This window comes from Pseudophryne corroboree, chromosome 4 (assembly GCF_028390025.1).
Source record: "Pseudophryne corroboree isolate aPseCor3 chromosome 4, aPseCor3.hap2, whole genome shotgun sequence".
Taxonomy (NCBI): Eukaryota; Metazoa; Chordata; class Amphibia; order Anura; family Myobatrachidae; genus Pseudophryne; species Pseudophryne corroboree.
This window is the reverse complement of record NC_086447.1, coordinates 850,686,138-850,697,217: the sequence shown is the minus strand read 5'-3', so window position 1 is coordinate 850,697,217 and position 11,080 is coordinate 850,686,138. Positions and strand designations below refer to the sequence as shown.

At 44.0% G+C, this 11,080-nt stretch overlaps 1 long non-coding RNA gene across 1 annotated transcript; it reads right to left on the bottom strand.

The window, feature by feature from the left end:
• Positions 1 to 765: 765 nt before the first annotated feature.
• Positions 766 to 4,510, bottom strand: LOC134911830 (uncharacterized). Its single transcript, XR_010176878.1, has 4 exons — positions 4,427 to 4,510; positions 3,713 to 3,890; positions 1,662 to 1,841; positions 766 to 986 (listed from the first exon to the last, which is right to left on the bottom strand). It is a non-coding gene; the product is annotated as an uncharacterized LOC134911830 (long non-coding RNA).
• Between the last annotated feature and the right edge of the window lie 6,570 nt (positions 4,511 to 11,080).

The window sequence follows — 11,080 nt, the reverse complement described above, 5'->3', positions numbered from 1 at the left end:
AAAATATTCTCTGTAAAAGTGCTGTGGACTATGTGTGCGCCATATAAATAACTGGTAATAATAATAATGCCAAGGTTGGTGCACTTTGATAATACAGATTGTGTCATCTCATCATATTGGGTTCTTCCCATTGTTTCAGTATCTGCCCCAGTTTAATGGAGATTGTCAGACTTTCTTGGGAGTCTGGAAGATGACTCACCATGTTGGCTGGTGGGAGGTAGTGGGGTTTTACTAATGTAATGTGGATGTTAATGCGGCGCATCAATGTTATGTTGTTGATCTTTATTAAGTATGAGTCTGGAGGGGATTATAATTGTTATGTTGTGGTTCTTTATTAAATGTGGGTGCTATTAAAAAAATTAGGGTGTTATAAGTATCCTCAACCCATGCCATGGGACTGCATTGTTTTATGTAGTGTAATAGTGTGGTTGCTCACCGGGGAAAACATCATTAGCACTTTTGTAAGGGATGTAGTTGGCATCCCCACGCTCTATATGCTGGCGATCAGAAGACCGGCGCCAGAATCCCGACAGTCAGAATCCCGAACATAGGTATGCTGGGGAGAGTTAGGCTGCAGGGGAGGGGAGGTTAGGTTCAGGCACTGGGGGGAGGGTTAGGGTTAGGCTGCCGGAAGGGAGAGTTAGGGTTAAGGGGAGGGTAAGGATGAGGGTTAGCCTATGTACCTAAATGTGTCTGACTGACTGCATCTCTACTGTCAGGATCCTGTACCCAAACCTTATGTAATAATAATAAGCAACAGCATCATCATATATACAGTATGTATTCTTAAAGCCTGGTAAATGCAATTTACTGTTAATAGTATAAAATATAATGTAAGCCACAGAGCTGTAAGAGACACAGGGTCTGCCACGTTCTCAGCCATTAGCGTCCAGTACAGGAGAGGTGAAGCTGTATGGGGGGCTCTCACTCATTGCATAGTACTCTGTGATGCAGAGAGGATCTGAGAACGTGCGTCTGATGCTGTGCTAGAAAAGCAAGTGAAAGAACAATGTTTAGTCTGTACTTTTAACATGCAATTTTATTTGTTAATGCCAATTTGTACAAACCCTTACCCCAAGCTCTATCGCTAGACATAATGACCTGTATGTTAGGTAGAAAGTTCTCATTTCAGCATGCATTATTATGATATAATATTTTTCTAACATTCATCATGTCTACACGGCAGTCATGTGACCATCAGTTTCCGGTGGCGTGATCGATATGCGGGCATTCTGCAAAGTATACATGCCCTGTCCCTAATCCCTAAACCTAACCTCTCATCTTGTGCCTAACCTTAACCCCCCCTCCCTGCTGCAGCCTAACCTAAAACCTCCCCTGCAGCCTAACCTTAATACTCCCGGCAATGCCTAACCATTGGCGTTCTGAAAATGTCGACACTTTGTGTGGCGACATTTCACTCAGATGTTGATTTTTTTTAAACATGTCAACATTTCTAAGCCTTTCAAACTGGTGCCGGGCAACATGTTGAACTATTCTAGTGTCAACGTTGTGGTATCAAAATTATGAATGTCGACACGGTGGTAAATGTCGGCCACATGACTGTATAGCACTTACATGCATATCATAAATGTGTGAGGAATGTTTTTTACGCTAACATTGTGCTCATAGGTTATTAGAAACTGAAGTGAAATTAGTCTCACCTTAAACTGTGCGATGGTAAATCCTGCAGGCGTAGTCACAGATACAGTCTGGGAGCACATACAGTGCAGAATACCGGCATGCAGCTGATTGCCGACTGTGACAGCAGCACTAACTCTGTGACATCACAGATGCTACGGTGTTTATGATGTAATGCAGTCACATGATCAGCCTGGTGAGAGCTGGGAAATAAATACAGTTTATTATATACTAAAACATTTTCAGATAATAACGTCTAATCCATACAATTTTACCCAGCAGTGACTGCAGTCATTGTATTTAGGGATTTTGTGCTAATACGTGGATGATGTTAAAGACGAAAATGATTTCAGTTTATATAAATGTACAAAGATGATTTTATCATGAGATTTTGCTACTTGAGCAAAACCCTGAATAACGTAGGAAGACCTTGCTTAGTGTAATTATTAACAATAGATAAAAAGTGGATCACATAGACACAGCGAAGGATTGGCCCACAGGGTACAACGGAAATCCCCAGTGGTCCCCACTGCCTCAGTCACCTACAATTAAGTTACCCCAGTGGAAAGTGCTTAGATAGTTTGATATTACATTGGCATGTATTTAGCCTTTACTAGGCCTAGTTCTAGCTCTCATTGAGGTTTAGACACTGGCGATCAGTACCGGCTCTCCTCTCACATGTACAGTGCATTAATGGGTATAAGTAGACAGGGTTACCATCATGTGCTTAAATATTCTTATAACTATGTTACACTATACTGCATTCCCAGGACTACAGAGTATTTACTACAGTGCATTGCTGGTATCAATCTGGTACACTGTCATACATACACTATTTACTATATATAATTATTTATAAGGAGATCCAGTCCACGCACTTTCTGATAGGTAGGCAAGCCTTATTGGTGACTGGCCACACCCACTCCGGTCCTCACCACACCCCTTTTATAATGGCCCATATCGCTGCATTCCACCCAGTGGGCCCTCCTTGCCCCAGTCCGAAACTGCATGAACGTTGGTAGGAATGGGAGTAAGTTCTTAAAGTGGTCAGAATGCAGACATCCTTATCATGAAACTAAACAATTACATTCATTGCAGCAATTTTAATAAGTAGAAAACCAATGTAATCATCATCAACTAATGTGGAGAAAATGTAAATATATTATGTAACTAAAAAGATTAGGTAGTTTTCCCCTCAGGATGAGAGTGTCGCATTATATCTCCATGCATATTGCAAATGTCTGAGCAGACCCTTAGCCTTAAGTAAAGAGTCTTGAGGCAAACCCTTACTACTCCCTAACAATAGTTCAAAAACTACCCCAAGCCCTATCCCTAGACATAATGACCTAACCATAACTCTGGTTCAAGCTCAAAAACAAGTCCCAAATGTTTTCCTCCTTAGCTTCCACACATTATAATAACCTATAAACTCCCCGTACAGCTTAACTGTTAACAGTAGGTAAAAGACGATTAAAGTCTTCCATGAAAGTGTTAAACTTTATCCCCACAGGGTGTTGTATGTTAGGTAGACAGTTCTCATTTCGACATACATTATAGTGATATAATATTTTTCTAACATTCAATGTGACTACACGGCAGTCATGTGACCATCGGTTTCCGACGGCGTGATTGATATGCAGACGTTCTGCTAAGTATACCTGCCCTGTCAATAATACCTAAACCTAACCCTCCATCTAGTGCCTAACCTTAATCCCTCCTGCTGCAGCCTAACCTAAAACTTCCCCTGCGGCCTAAGCTTAATACTCCCGGCAATGCTTAACCGTTAGCCTTCTGAAAATGTTGACATTTCACATGGCGACATTTCATTCAGATGCCGATTTTTTAAACATGTCAAAATTTCTAAGGATGTCAAACTGGTACCAGGCGACATGTTGAACCATGTTGACTTTCTAGTGTCAACATTGCGGTATCAAAATTATGAACGTCGACACAGTAAATGTCGGCCACGTAACTCTATATTACGTCCATGCATATCACAAATGTGTGAGAAGGTTTTTTTACACTAACACTGTGCTCATAGATTATTAGAAAACTGAAGTGAAATTGGTCTCACCGTAGACTGTGCGATGGTAAATCCTGCAGGTGTAGTCACAGATACAGGCTGGGAGCACATACAGTGCAGAATACCGGCATGCAGCTGATTGCCGACTGTGACCAGCAGAACTCTCTGTGACATCACAGATGCTACAGTATTATGATGTAATGCAGTCACATGATCAGCCTGGTGAGAGCTGGGAAATAAATACAGTTTATTATATACTAAAACATTTTCAGATAATAACGTCTAATCCATACTAATTTACCCAGCAGTGACGGCTGTCATTATATTTAGGGATTTTGTGCTAATATGTGGATGATGTTATAGACGAAAATGATTTCAGTTTATATAAATGTACACAGATGATTTTATCATGTGATTTTGTTACTTGAGCAAAACCCTGAATAACGTAGGAAGACCTTGCTCAGTGTAATTATTGCTGTTATCAATCTGGTACATTATCATGCATACACTATTTACTATATATATTTATAAGGAGATCCAGTCCACGCACTTTCTGATAGGTAGACAAGCCTCATTGGTAGCCGGCCACACCCACTCTGGTGCTCACCACACCCCTTTTATAATGGCCCATATCACTGCATTCCCCCTCGGTGGGGACCCCTTGTCCCAGTCCGAAACAGCATGAATCAAAAATGTGTGAGATATATTTTTTACGCTAACATTGTGCTCAAAGATTATTAGAAACTGAAGTGAATTTGGTCTCACCTTAGACTGTGTGATGGTAAGTCCTGCAGGTGTAGTCACAGATACAGGCTGGGAACACATGCAGACTACCTAGATGCAGCTGATTGCTAACTGTGACCAGCAGTAACTCTGTGACATCACAGATGCTATGTATGATGTAATGCAGTCACATGATCAGCCTGGTGAGAGCCCAGAAAGCTCAGCCAACCAGGATTGAGGAAGTTACCAGTGTTTATTACAGTAATATGTACTTCAACATTTCCAGATAATAGTGACCAATGCCAATCCATATTAATGTCTCCAGCAGTGACTGCTGTGATTTTGTTTAGGTTTTGAGCAAAAATTTGAATAGTCGCCAAATTTATTATATACTGTATTTGTATCACGCCTACTGAACTGTCTCTTGTTGATGGAGTTTTAACCAATAATAAATACACTGGTTTCACCACTCTAATCATGTGAGTGACCCCTGTCCATTAATGAGTGCCTGCAACTCTGTTGCCTACCTCTGTCCTCATAGACCACTTCAGCGCGCACTGTCCCTGCTTCTGCATGTGGGTGGAGGAGCACCAAGCATTACAGTATGTACATCATTTTGCCCTCCTTACTTAAAAATGTGCCCTCCTTGTGATCAGCACCCTGCCCTAAAACGTGAACACTATCATGTGTAGCTGGCACTGCTGGGGGGCCTATTGCAGAGCTGGATTAAGGCATCGGGGGGCCCGGGGTACTTAAGACAGGGGGGCCCTAAGGTGTAAATTTTATATATATATATATATATATATATATATATATATATATATATATATATATATATTATACACGCTGTATCATTTGAAGTAGGGGAGTATCGGGAAGTTTGGATAAATTATCTATTTTATATATATATATACACATATACTGTATATACACATATATATATATATATAGTGTATATATACATACATATTTGCATATACAGTACTATATATATATATATATATATATATATATATATATACAGTGGTCGAAGTGGAAATTTTGAAGTGGGGGTATGCAAAAGTCAAGGCGCGCTCCAGAAAAGGGGGCGTGGTCACCCAAAAGGGGGCGTGGTCATCCAATAGGGGCGTGTCCCATGTAGTAAACCCTTTATACAATATAGTACTGGTGCCCCTTTCACATTATAGCACACTGAATGAGCCGAAATTCACCTTGTAGCACACTGAATGAGCCGAAATTCACCCTGTAGCACACTGAATGAGCCGAAATTCACCCTGTAGCACACTGAATGAGCCGAAATTCACCCTGTAGCACACTGAATGAGCCGAAATTCACCCTGTAGCACACTGAATGAGCCGAAATTCACCCTGTAGCACACTGAATGAGCCGAAATTCACATTGTAGCACACTGAATGAGCCGAAATTCACATTGTAGCACACTGAATGAGCCGAAATTCACCCTGTAGCACACTGAATGAGCCGAAATTCACATTGTAGCACACTGAATGAGCCGAAACTCACATTATAGCACACTGAATGAGCCAAAATTCACATTATAGCACACTGAATGAGCCAAAATCCACAATATAGCACACTGAAAGAGCCGAAATTCACATTGTAGCACCGAGAGAGCCGAAATTCACATTATAGCACACTGAGAGAGCCGAAATTCACATTATAGCACACTGAGAGAGCCGAAATTCACATTATAGCACACTGAATGAGCCGAAATTCACATTGTAGCACACTGAATGAGCCGAAACTCATATTATAGCACACCGAGCCAAAATTCACATTATAGCACACTGAATGAGCCAAAATCCACAATATAGCACACTGAATGAGCCGAAATTCACATTGTAGCACTGAGAGAGCCGAAATTCACATTATAGCACACTGTGAGAGCCGAAATTCACATTATAGCACACTGAATGAGCCGAAATTCATATTATAGCACACTGAATGAGCCGAAATTCACATTGTAGCACACTGAATGAGCTGAAATTGTGACAGCAGGGAAAGCCAGAGTGACAGCAGGGACAGGGAGAGAGAGTGACGACAGGGAGAGAGAGTGACGACAGGGAGAGAGAGAGTGACGACAGGGAGAGAGAGAGTGACAGTAGGGACAGGGACAGTAACGACAGGGAGAGAGGGTGACAGCAGGGGAACATTACCTGACTGCGGTCGGCGGAGGCACCCATGGGCAGCGGCGGTGGTAAGGAGGCCTTTGGTGCGGTGAGGTCCCTCTGACCGCCATTTTTTGCGGGTGAGCGGCTGGCAACGGTGAGCGGCGGGCGCCTGGTGGCAGTGAGCGGCTGACTATTGCTGTATTGATCATTGGTGGCCAGTGGTGCCAGTAATATAAACATTGCTGGCCTGTGTCAGCAATGTATATATTACTGCTTTATTGATCATTGGTGGCAAGTGGTGACAGAAGGAATATATACATTGCTGGCCTGTGCCAGCAATGTATACATTACTGGCTAAAAAAAAAAAAAAAAGCATAACCATTGGTGACCAGTGGTACGGTATATACATTGCTGGCCTATGCCAGCAATGTATATAACCGAGGGCAACAGCTATATGCAGCGCTGCGTGTGAAGGAGGGAGCCTGGAGCCCTGAGCGGCAGCTGACTGAGGCCGGAGGGAGCAGAGCAGACGGACCGCGGCGGGGAGAGTGCAGGGCGGCTGGCGGCTGTGAGCGAGAACAGCGCTCTACACAGCCACAGGCTGCAGCTTTACTTCATCCTATTGGTTGGTCGTAGCTCATTTAGCTCTGCTGCGCCGGTGGCTGGGCTCGCTGTCACCTGTCAGTGGGGAGGGGAGCGCAATGCACGGAAGTGCAGTGCCGCGGAGCAGATCGATTTAGAGATCTGATCTCCGGCGCATGGCGGGGGGCCCTTTTCTGACAGGGGGGCCCGGGGTACTTACCCCCGGAAACCCCCCCTTAATCCGGCTCTGGCCTATTGTGTGTAGCTGGCACTGTTGTGGGGCATGTCATGTGTAGCTGGCACTGCTGCGGGGCATGTCATGTGTAGCTGGCACTGCTGCGGGGCATGTCATGTGTAGCTGGCACTGCTGCGGGGCATGTCATGTGTAGCTGGCACTGCTGCGGGGCATGTCATGTGTTGCTGGCACTGCTGCGGGGCATATCATGTGTAGCTGGCACTGCACATTATGTGTATCTGGCACTACACTGGAGACATTGTGTGTAAGGAACACTACTGTGGCTGTTCTGCGTAAGGCTGCTAATTGTGTGCATAGAGGGGGTGTGAAAAAATATATTTATTTATAGTTTGATAATATGAAGTTACGAGGCCACACCCACTTTCCCAGGAGGCCACGCCCACTTTCCCCGAAGCGCGCGCACCTTAGGCGCGCGCATAGGGGTTGGGGGCGCTTTTACATTTTCTCGCTCAGGGTGCTAGTAGGCCTGGAGCCGGCCCTGCCCCAACCACAGTCCTTTTTTTTTTTTTTTTTTTTCTACCCCCTGTAATTTAAATAAGAACAGTGCGCACATTCAATGCACAGCCCGAAATGGGGTGTGTTTTTGCTGGCAAGGGGCATGGCCACACAATAGTACCTCCAATTCAAATTATGCCTCATAGTAGTGCAACTTTATTCACAATTTATAATGCAATAGTGTCCCTTATTCACATTACATTACACAGTAGTACCACTTTACCTTATATACATTACTCCTCACAGAAGTGCCCCTCATTAACATATCATACTGAATTGCTCCTTATTCACATTACACCACGCCATATTGCTCTTTATTCTCATTACACCACACCATATTGCTCTTTATTAACATTACACCACACCATATTGCTCTTTATTAACATTACACCACACCATATTGCTCTTTACTCACATTAGACCACACAGTAGTGCCTTTTCTATATGTTACGCCACACAGTAGAGCACCTTATACACATAATGCCACATATTGGTAATGCATTTGCACACACAAAACCACACAGTAATGCCCCTTACACATATGACACACATTATTAATGTCCTTATAAACATAATGCGCCTTACACATTATGCCAACCCTTATTAATGCCCTGATTCACATAATTTCCCTTACACATATGCCACACATTGTTAATGCCCTTATACACATAATGACACATATAATGTCCCTTACACATATGCCAGACATTATTAGTGTCCTTATACACATAATGACACACATAGTGCCCCTTACACATACAGTATGTTACACATTATTAATGCCCTTATACACATAACAACATATATAGTTCCTGGCTTGAGTCAACTGGCAGCTCTGCTAATGTCGGGTGCCTATTTTGTTAATGAAAATGCATCTTATTTGCATTGCTATGTGGCTAGGATGCACAAGCAGCTTCTGCTGATTAAAATGATATGCGGCATGCCTATATACTGTGTGCGACTGTGGCTGTATCTGCATACGAAATGCTACACACAAAAAATAGGCATGCCGCATATCATTTTAATCAGCAGAAGCTGCTTGTGCCCCTAGGCATACCAGACGCCCTAGGCAATTGCCTAGTTTGCCTATACCTAGGGCCGGCTCTGGGGGGGGGGGGCACCATGATAGGGGAACTTTAATAGTTATATTTACATGCACCTAAGGCACGTGTGCTCCCAGATAAGGGGTGTGGTATCACAGGTGGCGTGGCCTCACAGAATATGCCATCCGGTAATGATTGGCTGTAGGAGCGCATCCTGGTTTATTGCCAATGTTTCACCCTGATGAAAAGGCTGATTGGGCCTTGAAATGTTGGTCACCTGTTCCATTAGTTATGGGAGCCTGGAAGGCACCTCAGCACAATATAATTATTAACGTTTTTAGTTGGTGGTGGCAGGTGCAGATTACCTTGTTTTGGGCACTGCACTGAGACTCAGACTGCAGGACACGAACTGCCCATCTTTGATTAGCAGAAGCAGCCAGCTGGATCTCCAACAAGCAGCATAAGACATCTGCAGGACAGCCCTGTCACAATCACACGGGACGCCTTCTCAAAGCTGAGGCGGAGTGTGACTGCACCTAGCATGGTTGTAAAGGAAGTGGAGGAGGAAGTGCTGGGAAACTGTGCGGTGCAGTGAGGGCTAATGAAGCCTTCTGCGCCATCATAAGTAACAGTCTTACTCGATGCTGACATTTGAACCCCGCGCCTGGGCTGGACTCTGGCTGGCTGGCTGGCAGTGGGGGAGGTAGGTTACGGTGTGAGCTGGGGGAAGCTGGAGCTGCAGCTCCAGCCTCTCCATTGGTTACTACATGGACTTGCTGTTAGAGCGGCGGGTCCTAGTGCCTGCCAGCTCTTTTATCAAATCTGACTGACGGAAATAGCAGTAGTGCTGCTGCTGTTCTCCTTTTGAATAAAAAAATAATTCAGAAACGACAGGGGGGGCACGGGCCCGAGTGCCCCCCCCCCCTCCCGGATCCACCTATGGGCTTACCATATTATCCCTTCAAACAGGGATACTAATTAATTACACAGGTTCTGTGGCTGGCTGACCTCAAGCCTGCATTTCATCTGGTTTTAATCAGCAACAGAACCTGTGTAATCCATGAGTATCTCGGTTTAAAGGGATAGTATGGTAAGTCTGCTAATGATGCAACTTGTTACATAAGGACCTTGGTACCATAGTCATAATTGTGTTATCAGGCAGAACGGATGGTGTAATGGTTAGCATTACCGCCTCACAGCACTGAAGCCATGGATTCAATTCCTACCATGGCCCTAACTGTGTGGAGTTTGTATATTCTTACCCTGCTTGCATGGGTTTCCTCCGGGTACTCCGGTTTCCTCCCGTAATCCAAAAATATACTGGTAGGTTAATTGGCGCCCAACAAAATTAACCCGAGTGTGAATTTGTGAACATGTACATGTGTTAGGGAATATAGATTATGAGCTCCACTGGAGCAGGGACCAGTGGCCAAAATATTCTCTGTAAAAGTGCTGTGGACTATGTGTGCGCCATATAAATAACTGGTAATAATAATAATGCCAAGGTTGGTGCACTTTGATGATACAGATTGTGTCATCATATTGGGTTCTTCCCATTGTTTCAGTATCTGCCCCAGTTTAATGGAGATTGTCAGACTTTCTTGGGAGTCTGGAAGATGACTCACCATGTTGGCTGGTGGGAGGTAGTGGGGTTTTACTAATGTAATGTGGATGTTAATGCGGCGCATCAATGTTATGTTGTTGATCTTTATTAAGTATGAGTCTGGAGGGGATTATAATTGTTATGTTGTGGTTCTTTATTAAATGTGGGTGCTATTAAAAAAATTAGGGTGTTATAAGTATCCTCAACTCATGCCATGGGACTGCATTGTTTTATGTAGTGTAATAGTGTGGTTGCTCACCGGGGAAAACATCATTAGCACTTTTGTAAGGGATGTAGTTGGCATCCCCACGCTCTATATGCTGGCGATCAGAAGACCGGCGCCAGAATCCCGACAGTCAGAATCCCGAACATAGGTATGCTGGGGAGAGTTAGGCTGCAGGGGAGGGGAGGTTAGGTTCAGGCACTGGGGGGAGGGTTAGGGTTAGGCTGCCGGAAGGGAGAGTTAGGGTTAAGGGGAGGGTAAGGATGAGGGTTAGCCTATGTACCTAAATGTGTCTGACTGACTGCATCTCTACTGTCAGGATCCTGTACCCAAACCTTATGTAATAATAATAAGCAACAGCATCA